This window comes from Rhinatrema bivittatum, chromosome 10 (genome assembly GCF_901001135.1).
Source record: "Rhinatrema bivittatum chromosome 10, aRhiBiv1.1, whole genome shotgun sequence".
NCBI lineage: Eukaryota > Metazoa > Chordata > Amphibia > Gymnophiona > Rhinatrematidae > Rhinatrema > Rhinatrema bivittatum.
This window is the reverse complement of record NC_042624.1, coordinates 18,568,189-18,583,142: the sequence shown is the minus strand read 5'-3', so window position 1 is coordinate 18,583,142 and position 14,954 is coordinate 18,568,189.

Genomic DNA, 14,954 nt, shown 5'->3' with positions numbered 1-14,954 from the left:
CACTAAACCTGCCTACAGTAAGTCAGTTAGAGGGTAAACGTTTGTGCTATTGTAACCTTGAAATATATTTTTGACATGAGTTTCTTATTTATTTATTTATTTATTTATTTATTTATTTAGAGTTTTTATATACCGGCAATCATGAAAACATATCTTGCTGGTTTACATAGAACGGGGGTGCAATATATACATAAAAACTAGAACTTTGGTGACCGAAGGTACAGTTACATTTAACAGGGGTAGCAGAACTTGGAGAAGGAAGAAGAGAGGAAAGAATAGAAATGGTTAAACAATATACGATTTAAATGTAGTATACAGAATAAATGTAATATACAAAAGGCATGATGTTTTAGGAGTCATTGGATTGTGTCATTGGGTTGTGTCCGGAAAAGCTTGCTTGAATAACCAACTTCAGACTATGCAAGGTTAAGGTTAATAACCAACTTCAGACTATGCAAGGTTAAGGCTGTAGAGACCTGCAGTTCAACTGTTAGCCCAGCACCAATAATGAAACTACACACCTCATTAGCATGTAACAGCATTACACTTTAATGAATAATTACCGAACTTGATGAGTCTGCTCATGTCACAAACACAAACACATGAATACTGTAGAGGCTTAAGCACAAAACCTTGCTCAAAAATTTCAAACAAATATTAAATCAGCATCTAGCTCCAATCTTTACACAGTCTTTGAACTGATAACAAATTCCCAACTTGTCCTACTGTGGAGCCGTTTGAATGCTGAAGGGCGAGAGATAATGTCAGCCTTGCTCCTGCTGCTAACAGCTGAATCCTTGTTACAGCAGCCTCCAGCCAAGGGAACCCTGGGTCTCCAGCAAATCACATGGCTCTTTCACAGCATGGATCTTTAATTATAAACAGACAATTTCTTTAGTTTTAGGGCAGAGCAGAGAACTTCCACTGTCTTACTGAGGAAACTGTGATCTACCTGTGTGTGCCCCTTTCATATGCATATCTCTTTTTATTAATCCATAATCAATACTTAAATGTAATATTTTTTAAGGGCAAATACATTGCTTGTAGTAATTCAACTAATAACTGCTATGGCGGTAATTAATAAGCAATAGTAGTTTGTGATCTATTTAATGTTTGGGTACTTGCCAGGTACTTGTGACTTGGATTGGCCACGGTTGTAATACAGGCATCCAGGACATCACTCGCTCGCATCCGTCCTTTCACAATATGAATAATTCACTGGACAAGAAGTTTGGGTTAACAGGGCCGCAGCTTTAATAACCTGGAGGCCCGAGCCCCCCTTTATTAACAATACAATTTCAATCAACAACTCCCAAACCATCCGCCGCTGTGCCAGCAAGATGATTCCTTTCCAGCCTCGCGGCTCGCCCTATGGCCCCTGCACCAAGTTCAGACTCCCACCACCTGCCAGCAAAGGAGCCAGCCCAGTGGGCCTCCGCCGCCAACCAGCAAGAAACCAGGCCTGCCAGATGACTCCCACCGCCTGCCAGCAGGGAGCCCGCCACCAACAACTTCCAGTTGTCCAACATTTCCCATTGCCAGGTATATCACTCTTAACAGATAACCAGTGTATTAAGCTGAACAGGCTCGGGCCATCCTCTGCGACAGAGAACGCTCACACATAACCATAACAATAACAATAGCAATAAGGGCGGGTGGGAGGGAAACAATGGCCGTCTATGCTCCCGGAGCGGCGCGCCGAAAATGCCGGCCACGTCGCTCCACTCCGGGACTGCCCAGAGGACTGCCCACTGCCGCTGGCCGACCAATCCTGACCGGCCAGCACTGCAGGAGCCCTCAGCTTGCCGGCCAATCACCCAGGTCCCCCGTGCTCTCCTAGCCCTGACTTCCCCACAACCTCCTGACCCTAATCTAACCTAGGTCCCCACCCCCAAGGACCAGGCCAGCTCCCTGAGCGAGCCTGGGCCTGTATTACATTGGCCTGCCGGTCAGTAAGACCAACAGACCTCTCTTAATATAGGCATCCAGGACATCACTCGCTCGCATCCGTCCTTTCACAATATGAATAATTCACTGGACAAGAAGTTTGGGTTAACAGGGCTGCAGCTTTAATAACCTGGAGGCCCGAGCCCCCCTTTATTAACAATACAATTTCAATCAACAACTCCCAAACCATCCGCCGCTGTGCCAGCAAGATGATTCCTTTCCAGCCTCGCGGCTCGCCCTATGGCCCCCGCACCAAGTTCAGACTCCCACCACCTGCCAGCAAAGGAGCCAACCCAGTGGGCCTCCGCCGCCAACCAGCAAGAAACCAGGCCTGCCAGATGACTCCCGCCGCCTGCCAGCAGGGAGCCCGCCACCAACAACTTCCAGTTGTCCAACATTTCCCATTGCCAGGTATATCACTCTTAACAGATAACCAGTGTATTAAGCTGAACAGGCTCGGGCCATCCGCCACAGACACGGGCATAACATGCCCTGTGACCCCCCAAAGATGCGGCCCTACTACAGAGGAAAAAACTCCTCCAAGGCCTTCTGAATTGAATTCAGGAACAGGTCCATCCCAATGAAGGATAAATGAACCCCGTCCTTGCCAAAAAGCCCCGAGACCTTCCCCCACGACCAGTCATGTCGAACGTGCCGGCCTCCCAGCTGCACCAGCCAAGAACCAATTTGTTGGTTGGCTTTCGACCAACTTCTACGCCAAATCACCTTATCCGATTCAGCAGACCAACACAACACTGTCGTGGGCAACAGCATGGACACCATCATAAGGTCCTTCCGGACCATGCTAATAAACTGACGACCAGGCATTTTCCCCCAGTCGTTGCCCCCCAAATGAATAACCAAAGCTCGCGGCTCTCCCAGGTGTTCCCGACCTCGCCGCACACACGGGATCAGTTCGTCCCACCCCATTCCCCGGCGCCCCAACCAATGCACTCGCGCTCCCCTCCTGCATAAGTCCAAGTGAGGCCCATAAGGCCGGCCGCAGGCATGTCTGTGGGCCCAAAAGGTGTAAGAATGCCCAATGATCCATGCAGACTTTCCCGCAGTAGCCGCACCTGCAAAGAAACAAGAGTTAGAATTCGCCCGCGCCAGCCCCCATGTTGGGACGTACATACCCCTGAAAAGCGGTAGAGCGCCAACACCCAATTCTTTGAATCACTCCCCCAGGCAAACCCGCTGCCGCCGCCGTTGCAGCTCCAATCCGAAAAGAATGAGTCCCGAAACAACCGACATCCAGACCCACCGACGTCAAGGCCGACCGGAGGACCATCTCGAATTGGTACTTGGTCAAGTGGCGACCATCCTCGTGAATCAAAAACTGCACCGACCCCGGCACCCGGCAATGACAACACCAAATCGCGTTGTCCACAGGGCACGAACGGAGACCCGGCACTGCCCGCAACGCGACAGATAACCCCTTTCCCTGCTGATCGGTCTTAGACCGGGGAATACATAAATCCACCGATCGGGTAGTGACCCTCACGTGCCTCGCCAAGAGTCCCGGAAAATCTGTGCTGACACCTGACCGTGCCACCAATTCACTGACTCGGAAGGCCCCGAAGAACGCGAAAACGAAAGCCACCCGGAAAAGAGACGTCTCGTACAACAAGAAACAAATGCCCGGCAAAGCATCCCACAATCTTAACAATATGTCATGTGTGATCGGTAAACGCTTGTCCCTGCTCCTCCCGACCGTCTTAGCCCATCCGATCAACACACGACGCACAATAAACCGACCCGACGGGAACCCCCACCCATGAGCCCGCATGAAGAACGAAAATCCTGCTAGCTGCCCACCCACAGCCGCCTTCGAACAACCACACTCTCTGGCATGTTCTAAAAAACGGAGCAAGGAAACGTCCGACACGGGACCCCCCGTCCAACCTTCGGCAGCCAAAAACCCCGCTACTTTCCGGGAACCTCCCACGTAACTTGACCATGTGGATGGAGCTAATGAAGCTCGCAGCATGTTCCAGGCCTTGGGAAACCGAATCTCCAAAGGGAAGATGGTACTGCCGCTCCGTGCGCATCTGCCTCCGGTGCCAATTCCCGAAACAACTCCCACTTGAAACGAGAAAGAGAGTCGGCCACGCCGTTAGCGACTCCCGGCACGTGCCTGGCCCAAATAGTTACATTAAGAACATAAGAACATAAGAAAATGCCATACTGGGTCAGACCAAGGGTCCATCAAGCCCAGAATCCTGTTTCCAACAGTGGCCAATCCAGGCCATAAGAACCTGGCAAGTACCCAAAAACTAAGTCTATTCCATGTAACCATTGCTAATGGCAGTGGCTATTCTCTAAGTGAACTTAACAGCAGGTAATGGACTTCTCCTCCAAGAACTTATCCAATCCTTTTTTAAACACAGCTATACTAACTGCACGAACCACATTCTCTGGCAACAAATTCCAGAGTTTAATTGTGCGTTGAGTAAAAAAGAACTTTCTCCGATTAGTTTTAAATGTGCCCCATGCTAACTTCATGGAGTGCCCCCTAGTCTTTCTACTATCCGAAAGAGTAAATAACCGATTCACATCTACCCGTTCTAGACCTCTCATGATTTTAAACACTTCTATCATATCCCCCCTCAGTCGTCTCTTCTCCAAGCTAAAAAGTCCTAACCTCTTTAGTCTTTCCTCATAGGGGAGTTGTTCCATTCCCTTTATCATTTTGGTAGCCCTTCTCTGTACCTTCTCCATCGCAATTATATCTTTTTTGAGATGCGGCGACCAGAACTGTACACAGTATTCAAGGTGCGGTCTCACCATGGAGCGATACAGAGGCATTATGACATTTTCTGTTTTATTCATCATTCCTTTTCTAATAATTCCCAACATTCTGTTTGCTTTTTTGACTGCCGCAGCACACTGCACCGACGATTTCAATGTGTTATCCACTATTTATTTATTTATTTTATTTATAGATTTTTCTATACCGGGGTACGTAAATAACATCACCTCGGTTTACATTCAAACAGTAATTCAGCATTGCGCTTTACAATATAACAAGGAAACTAAACGAAAAACAATACAGTATATAACTTTATATTAATAGAATATCAGCAATATATGAGAGATTGTGGCAGTTAGGAAGAGTAGTTGAGGATTCAGATCATTGATAGTAGGCTTTTTTAAATAGCCAGGTTTTAAGGTTTTGTTTAAATTTTTTGTGACAGAGTTCCTGGCGTAATGACACCTAGATCTCTTTCTTGGTTTGTAGCACCTAATATGGAACCCAACATTGTGTAATTATAGCATGGGTTATTTTTCCCTATATGCATCACCTTGCACTTATCCACATTAAATTTCATCTGCCATTTGGATGCCCAATTTTCCAGTCTCACAAGGTCTTCCTACAATTTATCACAATCTGCTTGTGATTTAACTACTCTGAACAATTTTGTGTCATCTGCAAATTTGATTATCTCACTCGTATTTCTTTCCAGATCATTTATAAATATATTGAACAGTAAGGGTCCCAATACAGATCCCTGAGGCACTCCACTGTCTACTCCCTTCCACTGAGAAAATTGCCCATTCAATCCTACTCTCTGTTTCCTGTCTTTTAGCCAGTTTGCAATCCACGAAAGGACATCGCCACCTATCCCATGACTTTTTACTTTTCCTAGAAGCCTCTCATGAGGAACTTTGTCAAACGCCTTCTGAAAATCCAAGTATACTATATCTACCGGTTCACCTTTATCCACATGTTTATTAACTCCTTCAAAAAAGTGAAGCAGATTTGTGAGGCAAGACTTGCCCTGGGTAAAGCCATGCTGACTTTGTTCCATTAAACCATGTCTTTCTATATGTTCTGTGATTTTGATGTTTAGAACACTTTCCACTATTTTTCCTGGCACTGAAGTCAGGCTAACCGGTCTGTAGTTTCCCGGATCACCCCTGGAGCCCTTTTTAAATATTGGGGTTACATTTGCTATCCTCCAGTCTTCAGGTACAATGGATGATTTTAATGATAAGTTACAAATTTTTACTAATAGGTCTGAAATTTCATTTTTTAGTTCCTTCAGAACTCTGGGGTGTATACCATCCGGTCCAGGTGATTTACTACTCTTCAGTTTGTCAATCAGGCCTACCACATCTTCTAGATTCACCGTGATTTGATTCAGTCCATCTGAATCATTACCCATGAAAACCTTCTCCATTACGGGTACCTCCCCAACATCCTCTTCAGTAAACACCGAAGCAAAGAAATCATTTAATCTTTCCGCGATGGCCTTATCTTCTCTAAGTGCCCCTTTAACCCCTCGATCATCTAACGGTCCAACTGACTCCCTCACAGGCTTTCTGCTTTGGATATATTTTAAAAAGTTTTTACTGTGAGTTTTTGCCTCTACAGCCAACTTCTTTTCAAATTCTCTCTTAGCCTTCTTATCAATGTCTTACATTTAACTTGCCAATGTTTATGCTTTATCCTATTTTCTTCTGTTGGATCCTTCTTCCAATTTTTGAATGAAGATCTTTTGGCTAAAATAGCTTCTTTCACCTCCCCTTTTAACCATGCCGGTAATCGTTTTGCCTTCTTTCCACCTTTCTTAATGTGTGGAATACATCTGGACTGTGCTTCTAGAATGGTATTTTTTAACAATGACCATGCCTCTTGGACATTTTTTACTTTTGTAGCTGCTCCTTTCAGTTTTTTTCTAACAATTTTTCTCATTTTATCAAAGTTTCCCTTTTGAAAGTTTAGCACGAGAGCCTTGGATTTGCACACTGTTCCTTTTCCAGTCATTAAATCAAATTTGATCATATTATGATCACTATTGCCAAGCGGCCCCACCACCGTTACCTCTCTCACCAAGTCCTGTGCTCCACTGAGAATTAGATCTAAAAGTGCTCCCTCTCTCGTCGGTTCCTGAACCAATTGCCCATAAAGCTATCATTTATTCCATCCAGGAACGTTATCTCTCTAGTGTGACCCGATGATACATTTACCCAGTCTATATTGGGGTAATTGAAGTCTCCCATTATTACTGCACTACCAATTTGGTTAGCTTCCCTAATTTCTCTTAGCATTTCACTGTCCACTTGACCAGGTGGACGGTAGTATACCCCTATCACTGTAGTCTTCCCTGACACACAAGGGATTTCTACCCATAAAGATTCAATTTTGTATTTAGTCTCATGCAGGATGTTTATCCTGTTGGACTCTATGCCATCCCGGACATAAAGCGCCACACCTCCTCCCGACTGCTCCTCTCTGTCATTGCGATATAATTTGTACCCCGGTATAGCACTGTCCCATTGGTTATCCTCTTTCCACCATGTCTCTGAGATGCCAATTAAGTCTATGTCATCATTTACTGCTACAAACCTCTACCCTTTCACACACTGTATTCCAGCGTACCTTATATGTGAACCCACAAAACCAAAAACAATTGTTACACTGGTAATTAATTCATATGAATCAATCTCGCCAAGTATATGTAGGCCCCTCACTCTAAGGGTCTGTCAAAGTCATACAGACTCCTGATTAGGTATAGGGCCACCTTGCTTTAATTATAAACTCTTTAAATTTTTTAGACTTTTTTTGCAGTTTTTTCTTTAAAATGTGGGTTCACATCATTTACTGCTATACATTCTAATTCTCCCATCTTACTTCTTAGACTTCTGGCATTAGCATACAAACATTTCAAGGTTTGTTTTTGTTTGTATTTTTATTCTGCTTTTTAATTGATAGGGATAAGTTAGAATTTTTTAGCTCAGGTGAGTTTTTAGTTACAGGCACTTGGACTACTTTTCTAATTATTGGAACCTCACTGTCGGGATGCCCTAATTCTAATGCATCATTAGTATCCTTTAAAGATACCTCTCTCCGAACCATGCGCTGCTGAGCGACTGTCGGCTTTCCCCTTTGTTCTAGTTTAAAAGCTGCTCTATCTCCTTTTTAAAGGTTAGCGCCAGCAGTCTGGTTCCACCCTGGTTAAGGTGGAGCCCATCCCTTCGGAAGAGACTCCCCCTTCCCCAAAAGGTTCCCCAGTTCCTAACAAAACTGAATCCCTCTTCCTTGCACCATCGTCTCATCCACGCATTGAGACTCCGAAGCTCTGCCTGCCTCTGGTGACCTGCGCGTGGAACAGGGAGCATTTCAGAGAATGCTACCCTGGAGGATCTGGATTTAATCTTTCTACCTAAGAGCCTAAATTTGGCTTCCAGAACCTCCCTCCCACATTTTCCTATGTCGTTGGTGCCCACGTGTACCACGACAGCCGGCTCCTCCCCAGCACTGTCTAAAATCCTATCTAGGTGACGCGTGAGGTCCGCCACCTTCGCACCAGGTAGGCATGTTACCAGGCGATCCTCACGCCCACCAGCCACCCAGCTATCTACATTCCTAATAATCGAATCACCAACTATGACGGCCGACCTAACCCTTCCCTCCTGGGCAGTAGGCCTTGGGGAGATATCCTCAGTGCAAAAGGACAATGCATCACCTAGAGAGCAGGTCCTTGCTACAGGATCCTTTCCTGCTACACCTGGTTGATGCTCTCCCATTATGAGACCTTCTTCCTCCAAGGCAGCACCAGGGCTGCCAGTCTGAAGTTGGGACTTGACTACTATGTCCCTGAAGGTCTCATCTATATACCTCTCTGTCTGCCTCAGCTCCTCCAGGTCTGCCACTCTAGCCTCCAGAGATTGGACTTGTTCTCTGAGAGCCAGGAGCTCTTTGCATCGCATGCACATGTACAACTTCTCACCGGTGGGTAAAAAATCATACACGTGACACTCGATGCAAAAGACTGGGAAGCCCCCCTCTTGCTGCTGGACTGCTGCCTTCATCTCAATTTTGATCAGTTCCTAGTTAAGTTTTAGGTTGCTATGGGAGTAGGAATGTGTCTAACTTCCTTTAAATGTATTAGTGAATTCACTATGTGTCTGGTAGTGGCCTACCGGGGTCTGATCGAATTCTCAATAAAGTTTTTGTTGATGTTTTTTTATTTTGTGAAAGTGGCACCTGCCTATAAATTAAGGGATGAGCTAGGGGTGGGTGGGCAAGGGGTGGGAGGGTTGGGAAATACAAACAGTCTAACTTCAGTTAGTCAGCCTGAGTGACTCACTGCTCCCTTGATTAACAAATGTTGATCCCTATTCAAACCCAATCACACTACCTCAACACCTTTCCAAGGTGAGTAACTGAGCTGAACTATTCAACTTTTTTACTTTGGTATATACTGCTCCTAGCTTATTTCTAGCTTCTGGCTACTTTTTTGTGGGGGTTTTTTTTTTTTCAATACATTGCACTCAGTTAGTATTAAAACAGCTCTTTAAAAGTCTGGAGAACACTCAGTTCTGCAGACTTTTAAAAATAAACACACTATCTACTGCTACCTTATTGACTGACTAAAAATACAAACAGTCTAACTTGTTTATTCACTGGTTTTTGACTATTAAAGGCACAAACACACAAACACACTAAATAATATTCCCAAATAGTTAACTTTGCCCCAATACTTTTAAAAAAGTCAATGTCCCAAGCAAAAACTTACTGATTCCTTTCAGCCACCAGCAAGGTGATCCTCTCCTCTCAGTGTTTCCACTGGAATCATTTAAAGACATGCAACACAGAATCAACTCCCGCAGCAGTTCTGACACCCGAATGCACTTGGCCGCTCTCCTGTTGATGTCGCACCAAAAGATCACCCGCCTGCCTTGTAGCCGCTGTCCCCAGATGTGGAAAGCCACCACGATTGGAAATAATTCCAAAAAGGTAACATTCTTTGTGACGCCAGCCTCCACCCACTCCTCGGGCCATTTCGCTGCGCACCAAGCTCCCTTCAGGTAAGCTCCAAACCCAAAGGATCCCGCCGCATCAGTAAATAGGTCCAAATCATGATTGGACAATGGGTTGTCCTGCCACATAGTGATCCCGTTAAACGCCACCAGGAACTGTTCCCAAACACGCAAGTCCTCCCTCATTGGAACCGTCACACGCACCCAATGATGGCGCTTCCGCACGCCCGCCGTAGCCCGAATGAAGCGACGCAAAAACGCCCTACCCATGGGAATCACGTGACACGCAAAATTCAAACTACCCACCAAGGATTGTAGTTCAAAAAGAGTCAGCTTGGATCTCTGAAGCGCCTTAGTCACTAATTCCCGCAACCAATCAAACTTCTTGCTCGGCAACCGCGATTCCCTAGCGACCGAATCCACTTCGATTCCCAGAAAAACCAACTTTGTGCACGGACCTTCGGTCTTGCCAGCCGCCAACGGAATCCTGAACTCTCGGGAAACCTCCTGAAAACAGCTCACCAAGGACAGACAGTCACCCGAACCAGCCGCGCCCACAAACAAAAAATCATCAAGATAATGGACCACGTTTTTGGACCCGGACTGCCGCTCTACCACCCAATGCAGAAAGGTACTAAACGCCTCAAAATAAGCGCACGCAATGGAGCATCCCATCGGCATGCACTTATCGAAATAAAATCCCTGCCGAAATCGAAAACCCAATAAATGAAAATTCTCCGGGTGCACCGGTAACAACCAGAAAGCCGATTCGATGTCGGTTTTCGCCAACAAAGCACCCGGCCCGCATCGTAAAATCATCCGCACCGCCGAATCGAAAGAGGTGTACCGAACCGAACACATGTCCTTCGGGATAGCGTAATTCACGGAATCGCCCTCAGGGAAAGACAAATTATGAATCAGCCGATACTTACCCCGCTCCCTCTTTGGTATCACCGCCAACGGGGAGAGCACGAATTCTGGAAATGGTGGCGATGAAAAAGGACCCGCAATTCGGCCCAAATCAATTTCCGCCTGCAGCTTATTCTCCGCCACCGAAACCAAACGACGAACCGAAGGACAATTCATCCCCCCACCCCCGGGAACCCGTCCCTCACACAGGATCCGAAAACCCTCCGTAAAACCCCGGGTCAATAGCTCTGCCACCTCACCTATGGGATAAACCCGCAGCCATGGGCGCATAGGCGCCAGCCGAACGGGAGTGGCAGCCTTCTCCAAACACTCATTTTCCTGGACCTTTTGCCCCTGACCCGGGCAAAGGAGGGTCGCCCGGGTGCTTGGCGCACTTGGTGGCAGGGTGACCTGCCCCGCAAGTAGCACAGGCATGTCGAAACTTACAGTCCGTGAACATGCACGTGGAGCGATTAAACCGCCAGCAGACGTCGGATGGCCTCGATCCAACTTTCCCCCCAGCGGTTGCGGGGGACCCCTGCCGAAACGGCCGATTGAGAACAGGGCCCGACGACGATCCCAGCCCAGAAGTTCCCACAGAAACCTTGGACGCCATTTGGGTTAACCACAAACCCACGTCCTGGGTACCCCAAGACATAAATTTGTTCTCCTCCATACGGTCTTGAAATCGCTCGTCGTAGTTAAGCCACGATCACCCTTCGTACGTCTTACTTGCCGCCAAGATCGCATCCGCGTAGGACAGCAAGGAGCCATATTGCGTGGGATCCCGACGACCGATCACACTCGCGAAACGCAAGAAGGCTTGGATCCAATTGTGACTATTTCTGGCTACCTTCGCCTGAGTCCCAGGGAAACGCTCGCTCTTCCCCCGCTTTTTCTTACCTTTACGCTTCCCCCGGCGCCCTTCCAACAACTGAAAAATATCAATAAATTTTCGCCGACAGATCTTCCACCTAACCGTCCGCGGCACTTCCTCCCATAGCTCCATAAGGGCAACCAATGCCGGGGTACCCCGCTCGGCTGCCCCCACTTTGGAACTGCCTGCCCCCGAACCCCGCGAGTCAGACGAATCCGATGAGGACGAGGAGGAGGACGACGACGAAGAGGACCCCAAGGAGCTGTCCCGGCCTCTACGTTTTCTAGACTTGGATTTCTTGGCTACGGCAGGGCTGGCCCTGCTCCCCCCAACCTCCGAACCGGCCGACCTGGAAGGCGCCTGCCGTAGTCCCCGCTCTAGTGCCTCCTGTTCCCTATCAGGCAATGCCGTCGCCGCGACCCCGCTCCCTTGAACTCCCCCCCTTGGAAAAATGAGTAACTCACCCTGCGAGGACACACCAGCTCCCACCACTCCCGGCACTCCAGACCGCTCCTGCCGCACCTGCCGTGCCGCTGACACCTCCTCGTTCCGCCACTCCTCCCTCCTGGAAGGACCTGGCTCCTCCTCTCTCGTGCCCACAGCAGCCCCCTGCGGAGAAACAGCAACAGGCGCAGGAGAAGGAAACAACCCCGAAGCAAACCCCTCCCGGCCCCCCGCGTCCCCAGGACCAGTGACCAGCCCCCTGGCTCGACCAGCTCCACATGGCCCTCCGCTCCCCCGGCCCCCAAAACCCATCACCTGCCGAGGAACCGAACCTGCAGCCCCATCCCTAGCTACCAGGGGGCCCCTCCGGCTGATCCCAGGAGAAACCCATTGGCGCTGAGACAGAGTGCTGCACCCCCACGCTCCCTTGAGCATCCCTGCCGAACTCCCGACCGCGCCCCGCAGCCAGGATCTCCCGAGCCACCGCGTGCCTCTCCCTCCACCACCCCAAAGGAGACTGTGGCGGAGCCCCAGACCACTCCCACCACTGCCCCCCATCCAGCGAGTCCCCCCACCCCCCCGTTCCCCCTGTAGGGAGCTCACTAGGCCACCCCAATGGCGGGCTGTAGTGAAAAGGCTCCCCGGGCTGATCCCCGGGAAGAGCCAACTCTGGGGTCACTGACTCATCAAGCCCCAAACCTGCGAGAAAAGACCCAGCAGGAGCCCCCCCCCCCAAAACCTACTGTCCCACCGGGTCCCCCCCCCCGGCCAACCCGAATCCCCGGCACCTGGACCCGAGTCCCCCTTTCACCACTGCCTTGGGGCTCCACTTCCAAAACACTACCTTCCCCCTCCCCCCTCCGCACGCCCGCGAATGAGGCCCACGTGGGGGCCTGCCCTGCTCGCGCCCCGCGCCGGCTCAGCCGAGACAGGAGCCACGATACCCACAGGGCTCGCGGCCCTCCCTCCAGCGCCTGCCCTCCAATCCTCCTCAGGCCGCCCCTCGCCCGCCCCGCCCGCAGGCCACACACCACTCACCCGATTGGTTGTCCCTCGGCCAGCCCCACGCTCCGGGAAGGCCGCGACAGCCTCCTCCTCCAACTCCCCCGGAATCCAGGCCACCTCCTCAGACTCCACCTCCGGCTGCTCCATCACCTCGCTGCCGTCGGCCGGAGCTGCCGTCACGACCGCTGACACGCCCGCACCGGCGCCGTCCACCCGCACTCTCCCTTATCGCCGCTTCTCCCCTTTCGTGTCCCATCCTGCCAAATAGCGATATATATATATATATTTTTTTGAAGAGCTGCGCCGCGGCAACTCACCCCACTCCGTACCAGCGCGCGAAACAAAACTCGCCACGCAAATCAAATCCTCCCGCTCTGTTGATGTACACGCCGGAGAGACCCCCAAACAACGGCCGTCTATGCTCCCGGAGCAGCGCGCCGAAAATGCCGGCCGCGTCGCACCGCTCCGGGACTGCCCAGAGGACTGCCCACTGCCGCTGGCCGACCAATCCTGACCGGCCAGCACTGCAGGAGCCCTCAGCTTGCCGGCCAATCACCCAGGTCCCTCGTGCTCTCCTAGCCCTGACTTCCCCACAACCTCCTGACCCTAATCTAACCTCGCTCCCCCCCCCCCAGGGGCGGTCCCCACCCCCAAGGACCAGGCCAGCTCCCTGAGCGAGCCTGGGCCTGTATTACATTGGCCTGCCGGTCAGTAAGACCAACAGACCTCTCAGAAACAGGATACTGGGCATGATGGATCCTTGGTCTGGCCCAGTATAGCATATCTTATATTCTTATGTAATAACACTAGTTTGCACATTTATAAATCCTAACAACTTGTACTATTATACAGGCAAAATAATGATGAAACTCCATTACAGGGCTCCTGAATAATCAATTAACTCCAGAACAATTCACATGACTGCAGATATGAATGGTTTCTTACCTTATTTTTATAAACAGCCAATTTCTTTAGTTTCAGGGCAGAGCAGGGAACTTCCTCCATCTTGCTGCGGAAACAGTGATCTGCCTGCATATTCCCTGTACTAACTACAGCTCTGCAGTGTGTTTACAGCCCTTAAAGAGACAGCACCCAATTGGCAGTCCTTCAGTGCCACAAGTGGTAATTTTGATATTGTCATTGTCTTCCTACTAAAGGTGGGTTAAACTAATTTTTTTTCAGAGTAGGAAGTTCACTAGAAGGGCAAGGGGAATGAGGACCATTAAGTTGAGTGATATTGTGTTCCCATTCAGTAAGGGGCATGCACTAAGGAGGAATATAAAATATGATGTCCATGAGGATTTTGTTAGATCTGGAAATGTGAAGAGACAGAGAGATGGGAGAGATGTAGCAGGTGCTATTCCAAGTGGTTCACTAATGCTGAGCAGCTGAGGTTCTTCCACAAGCCCTCAAGGAGTTCTAGGGAAAGGAGTTGGAAAGAAAGGAATTTTATGCAAGTGAGCGAAGTGAAGAAGCTGAAGATTTGAGGAGAAAAAAAGGAATTCTATTGGAGGCCAACAGAACCAAAGAAAGTTTCAGTGCAGAGCTGAGGAAGCTGCATCTGCTTAAGGAACAGGGACTGAGTTGTCCTGGAGCCAAGCCTGAACTATGTGAGTAACTGTGGGGGCATTAGCAAGAGATTTTGAGTATTCCTGGGGCTGCAGAGGACCTGGATCATTAAGGAAAATAACTTTTGGGGCAAAGTGTGTTTCGATGAAAGAATGCACTGTTTTTCTAAGGTGTTTCTCTTGGATTGGAGTGGGGACTTTGCTTTCAACTAGGTGGCCCCAAACCAAGAGAAGATTACATTTGTAAACTCTAAAATTTACCATCTTTCTTCAATAGAAACAAACCCAAACAATCTCCCAATATGAAACTGAATGAGTAAGGAAGGGAAAAGTACTTTTACTGTCATGTTATTGACATTGTGCCCCATATGAAATTTCACACATCAGACTAATTGCAGCACAAAACACATTGCTCTGGGGCATTTAATACATTT